The sequence below is a fragment of the Xyrauchen texanus genome, chromosome 40 (genome assembly GCF_025860055.1).
Source record: "Xyrauchen texanus isolate HMW12.3.18 chromosome 40, RBS_HiC_50CHRs, whole genome shotgun sequence".
In the NCBI taxonomy this organism is placed as follows: Eukaryota; Metazoa; Chordata; class Actinopteri; order Cypriniformes; family Catostomidae; genus Xyrauchen; species Xyrauchen texanus.
The window spans coordinates 28,865,122-28,880,838 of NC_068315.1; the positions used below are offsets into that span (position 1 = coordinate 28,865,122).

The window sequence follows — 15,717 nt, forward strand, 5'->3', positions numbered from 1 at the left end:
AGCATTGGCTCCAGACTCGAGTCCCGAGACGAGCATGGCGCCACGGCACGCACAGCGTGGAAGTTACCTCTGCCTGCCGCCAAACCTTCAAACCCTGGACAGACCTCTGCTTTCTACGGGCAGGAGTACCCTTGCAGCAGGTGTCCCGTCGCGTTCTGGTTACAACCGACACCTCCAAATTGGGTTGGGGCACCGTGTGCTACGGGCACGCAGCCGCAGGCCGGTGGAACCGAGGCCCGCTGTGCTGGCACATCAACTGCCTAGAGCTGCTGGCCGTTTCTCTTGCCCTGAAGAAATTTCTTCCGTTGATTCGTGGCAAGCATGTTCTAGTCAGGACAGACAGCACCACGGTGGTGGCCTACATAAACCGCCAAGGCGGAGTATGCTCCCTCCACATGTCACAGCTCGCCCGTCGTCTCCTCCTTTGGAGTCAGCAGCGACTGGAGTCACTGCGCGCCACTCACATCCCCGGCAACCTCAATGTGATAGCGGACGCGCTGTCAAGGCAAAACTTGCCCGGCGGAGAGTGGAGGCTCCACCCCCAATCGGTCCAGCTGATTTGGGACAGGTTTGGCAAGGTCCAGGTAGACCTGTTTGCCTCCCAGGAAACCTCCCACTGTCCGCTCTGGTATGCCCTCACAGAGGCTCCCCTTGGGACAGATGCTCTGGCGCACAGCTGGCCCGTGGGGCTGCGCAAGTACGCTTTTCCCCCAGTGAGCCTTCTTGCACAGGTGCTATGCAAGGTCAGGGAGGACAAGGAGCAAGTCACTCTGGTGGCCCCCTACTGGCCCAACCGGACGTGGTTTTCGGATCTCACGCTCCTCATGACAGCCCCTCCCTGGCGAATTCCCCTGAGGAAGGACCTTCTTTCTGAGGAAGGACCTTCTTTCTCAGGGATGGGGCACGCTCTGGCATCCGCATCCAGACCTCTGGAATCTCCACGTCTGGTCCCTGGATGGGACGCGGAGGATCTAGCCGGCCTACCTTCGGCCGTCATAGACACTATTAACCAAGCCAGAGCACCTTCGACCAGGCATCTTTACGCCCTGAAGTGGCGTCTGTTCGCGGACTGGTGTTCTTCCCAAGCCGAAGACCCGCAGAAGTGCGCAGTTAGGTCAGTGCTCGTGTTTCTTTAGGAGAGGCTGGAGAGGAGGCTGTCCCCCTCCACCCTCAAGGTGTATGTTGCCGCTTATCGCGCCCACCACGACACGGTAGACGGCAAGTCTCTTGGTAAGCACGACTTAATTCGTCAGGTTCCTAAAAGGTGCCCGGAGGATGACTCCCTCCCGGCCTAACCTGTTTCCCTCCTGGGATCTCTCAGTCATCCTTATGGGACTCCGGAGACCCCCCTTCGAGCCGCTTGACTCAGTTGGACTCAGGGCCCTCTCTCTCAAGACCGCCCTGCTGATCGCGCTCGCTTCCATCAAGAGGGTCGGGGACCTGCATGCATTCTCTGTTAGCGACGCTTGCCTGGAGTTCGGTCCGGCGGACACTTTCGTGATCCTAAGACCGCGACCGGGCTACGTGCCCGAGGTTCCTACCATACCCTTCAGGGATCAGGTGGTGAACCTGCAAGCGCTGCCCCGGGAGGAGGCAGACCCAGCCCTTTCACTGCTGTGTCCAGTACGTGCCTTACGTATTTACCTGGACCGCACACAGAGCACCAGACGCTCTGAGCAGCTCTTCGTCTGCTTTGGGGGACAGCAGAAAGGGAATGCTGTCTCCAAGCAGAGACTTGCCCACTGGGTTGTTGACGCCATTTCCCTGGCTTATCACACCCAGGCCGTGCCCCCCTTTGCGGGTCCGAGCCCACTCCACCAGGAGTGTTAAGCGCCCTCGTGGGCACTGGCTAGGGGCACTGCCCTAGCAGACATTTGTAGAGCAGTGGGCTGGGCAACACCTAACACTTTTGCGAGATTCTACAATCTCCGAAGTTGAGTCAGTATCGTCCCGTGTTCTCTCAGGTACCGAGCCCGTGAGAACTCGGTGGCACGCCCACGATCTGACCGGGTGAATCGCTTGCACCCAGCTCCTTCCCCTAACCAGGGGAAACAGTGCGCCTTCTTTCCCAGGAGATCCCAGGTTTGGGACACTGGTTGACTCCTCCCTAGCCCTCGTGGGTCGCAGTTCTGCGGAGGAACTCGTCGACCCAAACCACTGCGGGTACCACTAGCTACCCTGTACTGGTATAGGTGCCCCACAGGTAAGGCCTCCTGTTCGGACTCCCCTGTGTGTAAAACCACGGTTATGTCCCCTCAGGAGAGTTGACTCCGTGTTTCCCTTAGGCAGTTACAGCTGCCTCGGGTGCCATGCTGTATGCTTCCCCCCTCTGCGAGGCTGGATCTACCACCGCACTACTGTTCCACATAAGACCTAAGTATAGGCCATGTGATGTATTTGCCTCCCCTCCCGGGTAGGTGTGGCCTCCGCAGGGTCTTCTCCGCCCTAATAAGGGCTAAGACCCCCTTCCCTCAATGCATGTAAGGGCCCCGGCCGTAGTTGCTCTATGCGAGAAACATAGAGAGAAAAGAGGCCCAGCCGGGCTGGCCCGTTCCCATGTTGGCGGCCGTCACCTTGTTCCCCCCTCCAGGGTAACGATAAGGAATCTTGATGGCTTAAATGGGGCATTGGGGAAGGGTACGTGCAGCCTGATACAGTTGGTCGTTCTGCACGTAGGAATACCTGCTCGCTCCTGTATCAGCGTATCACGTACACGGCTCAGTGCATGGCTCTTTTTAAGTGGACCCCTAGTGTCGCTTCTCTGACACAACGTGGAGAGAGCGACAGAAGGGGAACGTCTAGGTTACGTATGTAACCTCCGTTCCCCGATGGAGGGAACGAGACGTTGTGTCTCCCCTGCCACGTCGCTGAGCCGAGCCCCTGTTGTGGCCGGACCATTTCCGGCTCCTCAGAAAAATCCTGAATGAACTCCCGTATTTGCGCCGCTTAATACCCGTATGTCCGGGGGGTATTCCTTTATATACTTTTCTTTAAAAAAAGCAAAAATCGGGGTTTAATGAGGCACTTGCAATGGCAGTGAATGGGGACAATTTTTGAAAGTTAAAATGCTCACCGTTTCAGAAGTATAGCCACAAGACATAAACAATATGAGTTTAAATATGACTTTAGTGTGATCAAATCACTTACTAACCTTTTCTGTGTAAAGTTATAGCCAATATTACAACTTTGTTGTCACGACGATGTCAATGTCAACAAACCCAAAAATGTAAAACGACATAAAAAAATGTAAATTTAATCTTTACAGCTCAAAAAATACATAATTTTTAATCAAATATTTAATGAAAGTGCTTTTATAAAATTATAAGCTTCACACTCCTGCCTTTAAACCCTCCATAAATTGGCCCATTCACTGCCATTTTAAGTGCCTCACTGTAACCCTTTTTTAAACAAATGGAGGGATTAGTCGAAACAACAATTTTTGCAGAAATCAACATCATGCCATCACACCTAGTAACAGGGAAACTAGATATTCACAAGCAGAATGTTATATACAACTTCGTTTTGTTGAGTTATGTCTGTGAAAAATTCTATTCTATCTTATTAAATTAAGACCAACATGATCACATGGAAAATCAACATGCCACAGTACCCTGAAATTAAACATATTTTGCTTAATTATTGACAACTGCCTTCTCCCATCAGACATCTTTGTATCAATTGAACAAGGGACATGGGTTCTGGTTCCATTTAAACCAGGAAGTAATTTTGTTATCATAATCAATAATGAACATAATTCAAAGGTCTTAGTACATTTATTGTCACTCTTTTATTCACCAAAATAAACATGTTCGCTTAAAGCGCAACGGAGAAGCTTCAATTCACACAGTCAAAAAGTTGCTTCTTTGTGAGATCAGACAGCGGGCTGGTGACGTCTGAATAATTAGGTGTAAACCTCCAATAATAGCCAGCCAACCCCAGCCAGTCTAACCCCCCATTTTGGACTTGGGCCTGGACAAGCCGCAATGGCTGCTGTCTTATCAATTTGGGGACACACTTGTCCATGACCCAAGTGGAAGCCCAGATACCATACTTCTACCTGCCCAATTGCACACTTCTTCAGATTTTCTGTGAGTCCCGCCCACCTCAGTGACCTCAGGACAGCCCTCAGATGCTGGATGTGCCACTGTCAATCGTTGCTATAGATGGTGATATAATCCAGCTAGGCAGCGGCATACGCTGCGTGAGGGCAAAGGACTTTGTCCATGAGCCACTGAAACATCGCCAGGTCCCCAAACATACAAAACGGGAGAGTAACGAATTGGTGTAGGCCAAACGGAGTGGAAAAGGCAGTTTTTTCTTGGGACATGGGAGTCAAGGGAATCTGCCAATATCCCTTTTTTAAATCTAGTGTTGAATAAAAATAAGCCACACCCAACTGATCGAACAGTTTGTCAATGTGAGGCATTGGATATGCATTAAATTTAGACACAGCGTTCACTTTTCTATAATCCACACAATATTGGACCGACCTGTCACTTTTAGGGACTAAGACTACCGGACTGGCCCAATTACTGTGGGATTATTCTATTACCCCCATGTCAATTATAGCCCTCAATTCCTCCTCCACTACCTTTTTTTGTTCAGGTAAATGGTAGGGATGACTGCATACCACTACCCCTGGGGTCATTCGATATGGTGCTGTATGAGATTGAGATATGCCCAGGAAGAGGTGAGAACATCTCCACAGGGAACTGGAGTGACTCGATCTGTGACTTTTAAGCTCCTCCCTCTTCGGACACCACTACTGCCAATGTCATTGGGACCATCTCTCTCCATAGTTTTAGGAGGTTGAGGTGGTAAATCTGACATGTGTCAGATTATCCCTGTGTAAATTCCCGTAGCCAAGCCCTTCTGTTATAAAGCTGGTATTGACGTTCTTGAGCCTGTAGCAAATTCTCCTGTGAAAGCTGGCCCAATGTGTGGAGTTTTGCTCTCAGGTCAAGAACATATTGAACTTTCTCTCACAATGTCTAAGACACAGTGAGGCTTACACCCATGCAATAATTCAAATGGTGAGAACCCTGTGGAGACTTGTGGGACCTCTTGCACTGCGAATATCAGGGGTTCAAACTACTTATCCCAATTCCAAGTATATTCGTGCACAAACTTACAAATCATGTTTTTCATGGATTGATTAAACTGTTCCATCAAGCCATCCATTTGCAGGTGGTACACGCTTGTCAGAAAGATTTTATACCCAATAATTCGTACAGTTCACATAGTGTATGTGACATGGAAGTGGTGCCTTGATCAGTTAGGATTTTTTTCTGAATCCCCACTCAGGAGATTATTCTGGAGTACCTCCATGACACTACGTGCTGAAATGTTGCGTAGAGGCACTGCTTCCAGATATCATGTTGCATGGTCCACCAGAACCATTTCAAAGAGTTGTCCGCATGCCGTCCACTCTAATGGCCGATGAGGACCATACAAATTTTTCAAAGTGGACCTGGATCAAAGGAAGCGGCGCAAAGGCACTCTTGGGGTGGCCAGTGGATTCACCAGCAGATATTCATGGCATGTCTTACACCACCAGCGAACATTTCTCCATTAGATGGTTTAGTGGTTTTTCTCACCCTAAGCGCCTCACCATTTAATTATTATGAGCCGTCTGGAATAAAATTTCCCAACGGCTCTTCGACATCAACAACTGGGTTGTATCTGCTTTTGTCTGAGCATCCTGCATCACTTGATACAACAGATCATTTATAGTAGAAAAGTATGGATATGCGAGTGCAATGTCTTGCCAGAGGCATTGAACATCAATAATTTTTACTTGATCAAAGGCGTGTCGAAGGGTCTCGTCTTGCATCTGCTCCAGAGTGAAATCCCCACCTGGGAAACATCTAAGGGCTGGGGAAGCCGGGACTTCCCCCTCCCTTACATCATCCCGACTTGGAACTGACACAAACGGCCCCGGCTCTGCCTCCCCAGCCACTGAATCCCAAACCACACACCGAGACACTTTTGTGCAGGAGCCATCCACAGATAATCTCCCCAATAATTACTGAAATTCTGGCTAATTCGTACCCAAAATCAGCACATGTGTGAGACAAGGACTATCCGCCACCTCTATTCTATATTTTTGCCCCTGAATAGGCACTAAGGAATATTCGTGAACATCCCCATGCACACATCTCTCCTTCACCCTACGGATTCCCGCAATGGCAGCACACTGGCCTGGACTTTCCCCCCACACCTGCAGCTACTGATTCTCTAACCTGGCAGGAAAGGAAAGGGAAGGTGGGGTAGAGTTGCCCGAAACACCTGAGCACATGGAGTGGGGTTTGGGGAAATAAACCCCCATATCCAGGGAGCAGGGACAGGAACAGGGTGAGGTAGGGGAGGGGAAGAGACAGCAGGAGAAGAGACAGAGAGAGAAAAATCTTGGCCATCTTCTGAATACGCCATCAAGTGGGCCTCCACCAGGTGGACTGCATCCTCGAGCAACATCGGGTGGTGGCACCGGACCCACTCTGTGGTCCTTTTGGGCAGCCGGTCGACGAACTGTTCCAGTACCACCAAGTTGATGATTCCCCCAGTGTCACGGCCCCCTGCTAGTAACCACATCCAGCAGGCATCACGGAGCTTCTGGGCGAAAGCAAATGGGTGGCTGAATTCCCCGTAGGTCAGCGCCTGAAAACACTGATGATGTTTTATGTGGCTTGTGTAGGATGACCCGCTTTATATCTGGGTACTCCAGCAGGTTAGCCATCAGCAGTTTTTGGGCTGCGAGCAGAGCGCCCCCCGACAAAAGCAGCAGCAGGTGTACCGCCCATTGCGTATGGGGCCAGCCAGATCCCGCAGCGGCCAACTGGAACAGCTCAATGAAAGCTTCGGGGTCATCCTGGGAACCCATCCTGGCCAGAGTGATCTGAGTGTCGCTGCTGGAGAACCATGCGGCAGCAAGTTCTGGAACACCTGCCAGTCCTCTGCCTGGGCTTGTAAGAGCACCTCGAAACGTTGCTCCTGTTCCGCTCAAAGCACCAGGAGGGCCTGGTGTTGTGTCTTGTGGATAACAGTGAGGGTCTTGATGATGTCTGCCATGGGCAAGGACTCCATGATGACATACCTCCCTCAACCTTGTGTTTTGGCACTAATATAATGAGGTTCAGGAATGAGGAAGCGGGAGATTGTGATTCCTACTCGAATGTCACTCTTTAATTCACAAAAATAAACACGTTCACTTAAAGCACAACAGTGAAGCTTCAATTCACACACTCAAAATGTTGCAACACGTCAGCGGTCAACACACAAGCAGCTTCTCAGCTGTACTATCTCTCTTGATTACCTCAGTCTCCTCTCCTTATAAGCCCAAATCACTCCTCACTGAAACACAAGACAGGCATAAAGCACAGGTGGAAATCATTCACCACTCATCTCCCCTGCTTCACTCTCCACAGCACGGCGCCTCCGCCTCCACACTCATGTACTCAAGAACTGAAAGCAACAAATGAAGAATTGAAATACCTTCACAAATAAATAAACTTACAATAAACTTAAAGAGTGAGTCTCTGGGAATCATTTAACCAGATTTATAGTGGTTTTCAACCCTCACAACACTCATTTGGTTATTTTGGAAGAATGATGTTACACTCACTATTTATCTTTTGAGTTTTAGGACTACAAGTCAAAAGTCTGGCTAAACGGATGATTGGGTAGCACATTTTAAATGTCCCCCTGCATTTGTCCTTGAATAAAATTGTGGCAGGGCGGAGGGCGGGGCCGGGTGCGTAGGATAACGACCCGGCCCCGCCCTCCGCCCTGCCACATTAATATCTAAAGGTAGAAGACTAATAGTGTCAGTCATGTTAATTGATGGAGTGAGTGAAAGGAATTGACCTCCAACCAGTGTATTGATTAATAAAGAGAATCAAATTCCACTGACTCATTTAAGAGAGAAATGCATTGCATGCTGTGAAATGGATCCTGAGTGTGTCCTGTTCTTTTGAGAATTACATTTAAAGATCACAGCCATTTGATATAGACCCCCAGATGGAAACCTGAAGATGCTTATCCTCAAAAGACCTTTAGCCCGCTCTGAAATTAATAATGCTAGCTTTAATAAAAACACCAGTTTTAATATATAAACCTCTATGCATTTGTTAGCCCAGGTGTCATTCTCAATAAGCAGAGCTCACCTCAAACGGTCTTTTCTTCTAAACCACTTCTCCTCACCTTGCTTTAAAGATGATTACTCACATTGTATACAGGGGATTGCATACCCATATACTAGGGCCGTCAGTGTGACGGCAGAAATGACTAAATTGGTAGAGATTTTGCTGTTCCGTTGATACCATGGTAGATATAGTTTGGATGGCTCTTAGTGGTTAGAACTTCTTTACATTATTTACATTTGGGAGGGACAAAAGTATATAGAGTAAAGTGAAAATACAGAACAGGATATGCCCCAAAAGATGTAAAACATTTTTTTATTAAGGTTTGTACCACAAAGATTAGTTGTTTACAGTTGCTGAGCAATGTCGCAACTTGCCACATTAATTATTAATGTTTAAGAATTAAATCGATACTTAATGGCTATTTTAAAACATACTTGAATATGGCTGATCCAATCAGAATTTGGAAGAGATGTTACTGAGGCCAGCGGGGGACACCATACTGTAAAAAATTCACCATCTTTCGGATGAGACATTAAACCAAAGTCCTGGCTCTCTGTGGTCATTGAAAAATCCCAGGGCACTAAATTGTCTTTACTCTCTCAATCCCACCAATAGCTGGTGTGTGGTGAGCGTACTGGTGCACTATGGTTGCCATACCATCATCCAGATGGATACTGCACACATGTGATGGTTGAGAACCCCCTGTTCACATTGTAAAGTGCTTTGAGTGTACTGTCCGAACAGCACATGTGGGATTCATTCAATTTTGAGTTAGAACTATTAGTTTCATTCATTTTAACATTTTGGTTTTTTGTTTTATACTCAAGTGTTATATTATGTGAAGCTGTTTTAACACTGTTTCCAGACTTTTCCTTCATTGGTTATGAAAAATCTTATCTTCCATCAGGGAAGCAAAATAGAAAATAATCAAATTAGATGAAGAACAAATGATTTGTAAATGATTACATTCTCTGGATTATCCATAGGCATTGCCATGTAGTTATTACTAGTACTGTGTAGTAACAGATTATGTACTTCTAAATTGGATTATATTTACTTTATATGGATTACATGATTGTATTTTTGATTTTATTAACAATCAGCTAATGTCAATAACTAATTGTTAGTTATTGATTTTGATTATGCTCCTAAATGATGAAAGCCTTCACTTTCACACAAATCATGAACAAAATTATGACTTTATAAAACACTTATTTTTCGCACTATTGCTCACACACTGCTATTTTATCATGTTGAATTTATTACAATGCATTATTTGAAAAACAACACATTTTAATGCTTGTATTACAGAGCCCTACTTTTTTCATTTCACATTTGCTTTTAGGACACTATTGGTTAGGTTTAGGTTAACATTTTAGGTTAGGGTGGTATGTTTTACTTATTCAAAGTTCATCTAATTAAAACTTCATCTAATATACACCTTAACCCTAGAATGCAAAAAGGGGGTCAAATTGACCCGTAAGGGACTGATATTTGAAGATTTCCATGAAAGCAATCTTGTTTGTGATGCTCACCGATGTCATTTTCATATTTATTGGTAATAGTATCTGAAAGTTCTATCACAACCCCAAGACTGCATGAAGGGGGTCAAAATGGCCCATATGCATTTCCTATGGAAGTTTTATCAACTTTTTAAAATGTATGACTGAAACATTTTGAAGCACTGACATTCAGATATTCAAAATCAGCTAGCAAGCAAACCATTAGCAAGTTAACTATTAGCATAATATGCTGCATATACTGCAGAGGAGGCTTTGGAAATGTTCAGTGAGACACTAATAATGATTTTAGAGTCAAAATTAGAGTACTCAAATGATGATGATACAGACTAAAAAAACATTTAGCGCTGGAGATGACTGTCATTGTGAAAATGTATTGTGTAGTTGTTTGATGTTTTAATGAGAAGCAGATAAGGTTTAGAACATTCCAGTGGAGAAAGCTCTCTGCACTATTAGATGTTTTTAATGTGTTTTTGATAAAGGCTCAGCAAGAATCGGTTCAGGAAAAGTTGGACATTTTGTTGGGAAACTGCAGCAAAACCAGTAATGAAGGAGGTAATTTAGTTTTGCAAAGATGTTGCCATGGTCACTTAATGTTCATGAGATCAGGCTGTAATCTCCACATCCAATCTTATAAAGCACTTTGAGGTTCTGTTATACTCTATGTTTATATATGTATATTTTATTATATACTGTATGTGGTACTAATGTTTAATGAAAGGAGTTTAATAATTTGGTTTAATAATTTCGTGATTAATAATGATTTTCATAAAAATAGAGTAGGAAATAGAGAGTAAACCAAAAGTAATCCCAAAGTAATCAGATTATATTGCCTAAAAGTACAGTTTACTATACTTTTAGGAAATGTGTTTTAAGTTACTGACTGCAATTTAAGCCATATAATTAGTATTGGATTACATTTCAGATGTAATCTATCCAGCACTGGTTATTACAATATAAACCATTTTTAAATTGAAATTCATGCCAAAGTAACAATATTTTAATATGCCCCATTACCAGTATATGAAATTACTCATACCATGATATAAGATTATGATCCTACCGCCCACCCCTACCAATTACAAATAAGTGGCACTAGCTTTAATGTATGTAAACTCAATTTATTAAGATTTGAGCATCAAGATGTGTACATCTATTATAGCACTACATTTAGAAGATACCCTGTGCTATTTTTGCATGCATGCATCTATTGCTTATCACTCTATTTTCAAGCCCTAAAGCAAACTTCATTTTATTTCTTTGTTACAGGTTATTTCCCTTGGTTGTGGATGCAGGCATTGATAATTGAGTCATACCACACAGCAGTACAGCACAAGTCAGTACAACCTGCCCGAAAAAGACTGACAATCACTCCATGATAAAAACCTATTTTTTTGTGTTTAGTCCCATTCCTCTTATTGCCCTGATAAGATAAACCTGTTAGAACATGATGGAAATCTAATACAACATTATGCCAGAGACAGAAATTATGTTTTACTGTGATGCAGGTGTCACAGTGCACTCCAAAATTGTGACTTTTTGATTTGTAAAAAAATTAGAAGAATACTTCAGATCCGACATTGACTGTGAATTAACTTCTGAAATTGACTCAAACAAAAAGACTTTCGGGTTGTCCAGGCTGTTTATGTGGACAAGCATCATGTGTGTTAAATTGATCCTATTATTACTTGAAAACAACAAGAAACTTGATTCTGGTTGATCAGTGATGTTATTTAGTGGTCAAATGTTCTCTAATAATGAACATTGTCTTTAGCAACACTGTATAACTGACTGCTCATCTGGGCAATCTATGTTTCCCACATGTTTTCTTTCTTTCTTATCACTCTACTTTTTCTACAAGAAACGTCAAGGTTACTGTTGTAACCTCCGTTCCCTTAGGGAGGGAACGAGATTTTGTGTCGACAAGGTGACACAAGGGGTCTTCCTTGGCAGCCTCGTGTACCTCTGAACTTGAGAAAAGGCCAATGTGAAATTGGCAGACAGAATTTGCATGCCCCGGACATACGGGTATAAAGGGAAGCGGGCATGCTTCTGTCAGTCAGGTTTTTGCACTGAGGAGCCAAGAATAAGGCACGGCCGTTTACAGTGGTAGGTCTAGTGCCATGGCAGGAGGGACACAATGTCTCGTTCCCTTCCTCAGGGAACGGAGGTTACAACGCTAACCATGATGTTCCTCTTCTTTCACTCACTCAACGTTGTGTCAAATGAAGTGACAACGGGTCCCATTCAAAAATGCCCCGCACTCGTCCGTGTTACGTGAACTGCTAAGACAGGTGCAAGCAGTCTGCTGCGTGCTGGAGGCAACTGTATAGGCTGCACGTAACCCTCCCCAATGCCCCCAAAAGAGATGTCATATACAGAACTTAGGTTTCCAGCACCCCTGAGGGGGGAACAGGTGCTACGTGACTAGCATGGGAGCAAGCCCAGCAGCCGCAGCCTTTTCTCTCTCTATGTCTCTTGAATAGCGTGTGAGGCGGCTGGGGCTATCTTAGCGCTATGAAATGCATCGGGGAAGGCGGTCTTTCCCGGTCCTATTCTTTCAGGGGGTAAAGACCCAGTGGAGGCCACATCCTGCCCAGACTAGGGGGAGGTAACATGTGGCAAATACACCACAAGGGTTGTGAAGCCGTATGTGGGAGCGGCGCAGTGGTAGGTCCTGCCTAATGAGGGAGGAGCTCTATAAGCACGCAACCGGGGACAGTGGGACTGCCCAAGGGATATGCGGGTCTGCCGACAGGGGGACTGTACCGTGGAAAATACATCACAGAGAGTTGCCTGAAGAGGGAACTAATCCCGCGGAGCCCTACCCCAGTACAGAGCACCTGTGGCTTGTAGTGGGTCTAGATGCAAACTTCTCGTTGAGTGTGCTCGAACCCGCAAGTCTAAGGATGACCGTCGACGACTCAGTGGGTAGCCTCAGTTTGAAGATGGCATTCCCTTTCCACTGTCCGCCGAAGCAGACAAAGAGCTGCTCAGAACATCTAGAGCTCTGCGTGCGGTCCAAATAGATACGTAAAGCACGTACAGGACACAGCAATGAGAAGGCTGGGTCTGCCTCCTCCCGGGGCAGCTTGCTTGCAGGTTCATGACCTGGTACCTGAATGGGGTCGTAGGAACCTTGGGCACGTAGCCCGGTCGCGACCTCAGGATAACGTGAATGTGTGCCGGACCGAAATCCAGGCAGGTGTCGCTGACAGAGTACGCTTGCAGGTCCCCAACCCTCTTGATGGAGGCTAACGCTATTAGCTCAACTGAGTCAAGCGGCTCGAAGGGGGGGCCTCTGAAGGCCCGAGAGGACCACTGAGAGATCCCAGGATGGGAACAGGCTTGGCCAGGGAGGGTTCAGTCTCAGGGTGCCTCTAAGGAACCTGATAATCTAGTCGTGCTTACTCAAGGACTTGCCATCTACTGCGTTGTGGTGGGCCGCGATAGTGGCTGCATACACCTTCAAGGTGGAGGGGGACAGCCTCCTCTCCAGCCTCTCCTGCAGGAATGAAAGCACTGACCGAACTGTGCATCTTTGTGTTTCTTTGGCTCGGGAAGAACACCAATTCTCGAACAAGCGCCTCTTCAGGGCGTAAAGTTGCCTGGTGGAGGGAGCTCTGGCTTGGTTTATCGTGTCTATGACTGCAGGTGGTAGGTCACTCAGATCTTCCGCATCCTGTCCATGAGCCAGACGTGGAGGTTCCAGAGGTCTGGGCGCAGGTGCCAGAGGGTGCCCCGTCCTTGAGAAAGAAGGTCCTTTCTCTGGGGGATTTTCCAGGAGTTGCTGTCATGAGGAGTGTAAGATCCAAGAACCAGGTCCGGGTGGGCCAATAAGGAGCCACCAAGATGACCTGTTCCTTGTCCTCCCTGACCTTGCACAGCACCAGTACAAGAAGGCTCACTGGGGAAATGTGTACTTGTGCAGCCCCCGGGGCCAGCTGTGAGCCAACGCGTCTGTCCCGAGAGGGGCTTCTGTCAGGGAGTAACAGAGCGGGCAGTGGGAGTTGTCTGGGGAGGCAAAGAGATCTATATGTGCCATGCTATATAGTTCCCAAATCAGCTGGACCACCTGGGGGTTGAGCCTCTACTCTACACTGGGCAAAACCTGTCGCAACAGCGTGTCCGCCATCGTGTTGCGGTTGCCAGGGATATGAGTGGTGTGCTGACTCCACAGGAGGAGATGGCGGGCGAGTTGTGACATATGACGAGAGTGCACAACACCATGACGATTTATATACACTACCGTCGCGGTGCTGTCTGAACGGATCAAGACATGCTCGCCCCGAATCAGTGGGAGAAAACATCCGCAGGGCATGGAATACAGCCAGCAACTCTAGGCAGTTGATGAGCATTTTGAACAAGAGTTTGTGTAAGGCCTGGTTGAGAACTCACAAGTCCAAGATTGGTCGCAACCTGCCACCTTTTTTGGGTACGATGAAGTAAATTCTGTAGAAACCCTTCTTCATCTTGGCTGGAGGGACAGGCTCCATCACATCCTTGAGAAGAATTTTTTTTCCCTGTGGAGAGGACACTCACTGTTAGTTTTCAGCTGTACACAGTCACATATGTCACATTTGAACTCCACAGCCTAAACTATTGTTGAATTTCCCATGAGCTAACATGCAGTCTCTGCTGAAAATGCCAGCATAGTTTCAATAAAGCTCCCTTTTTTTTTTTTTTACCCCTTTTGGCCCCAATTTTGTAAGGCCCAAATTGCACTACTTATTAGGTCCTTGTGGTGGCACGGTTACTCAACTCAATCCGGGTGGCATAGGACAAGTCTCAGTTGCCTCCGCTTCTGAGAACGTAAATCCATACATCTTATCACATGGCTCGCTGTGCATGACACTGTGGAGACACAGCATGTGGAGGCTCATGCTACTCTCCATGATCCATGCACAAATTACCACACGCCCCATTGAGAGCGAGAACCACTAATCGTGACCAGGTGGAGGTTACCCTATGTGACTCTACCCTCACTAGCAACCAGGCCAATTTAGTTTCTTAGGAGACTTGGCTGGAGTCATTCAGCACGCCCTCAATAAAGCTTCTTGATGATCTTTGCCAGTAAGACTTCTTTTGTCAACTAGTATCATCATGCTGATTCACCAGTAAACCAGGATTACCAGTTGAGTTTAGCTGGTGAACAGCATGGATACATGGATACAGCTGGTCTAAGCTTGTCTTTTCAGTAGAGGTGTCTACTGAATGCGATATCATAGTTGAACGAACGGAGGCAATAATGAAATGCTTTCTTCTAAACAGTTTTCTCTTTCACATGGAGTCTTGGAAAGTCTGAATAATTTTTGTGAATCTATTTGTCCCTATGCATTCAGGTCTTTTTTTTTTATAGCAAAATATTATGTAATATTCTGCTGTTCATTACTGTTTTTACATTATTATTTTGTACCCTAGTTTTTTTTTGTGTATTTAAATCTGTTTAAGTTTAAGGGTGTCATCTTAAGTCTAAGGTTTCATTCATTTAAAAACCTTCATTGTTTTTGTGCCAGAAATATGAAGCTTGTAGTGTAGCTAATTACATTTTCAACAGGGTAGCCTTACTGTAGCTTAGATACTTTAAATTATGAGTTACATGTTTAGGGATCAACAGTCAACATGGTCACGTGGGAAATTGACACATTGCTTCCAAAAGTTCACGTACCCTGAAATGGATCCCATTCTGCTGAATTAATTACAAGCACCATAACCCATCAAACATTTTTGCATGTATTTAAACTCGATCACCTTTCCCTCTAGTATAACTGATAGTGTGATGCGTGAGCAGTCTCAAGACACGGGGTCTGGTCTTGTAAAAACCAGGAAGTTATTGTGTTCACATAATGGTGAGCATGATACGGAGGTTGCATTTTCACTCTAAAATACAATTTTTACTCCACTGATCATTTGGGTTAGGGGTAGGGTTAGTAAAATATGCATTTATTGACTGAATTGAAATACATCATTTACATAATAAAATGCAACTCTCTTTTGGCACCACCCTCAGTACATTTCACCCAGAAACTGGAGCTCACATGTGCCCATACGTTCAA

The 15,717-nt window shown here is 45.9% G+C and overlaps 1 protein-coding gene across 3 annotated transcripts in view; it reads left to right on the forward strand.

The window, feature by feature from the left end:
- LOC127633378 (cGMP-dependent protein kinase 1) overlaps window positions 1–15,717 on the forward strand; it is a 280,392-nt gene that overhangs the window by 66,853 nt on the left and 197,822 nt on the right. The window lies entirely within an intron of this gene.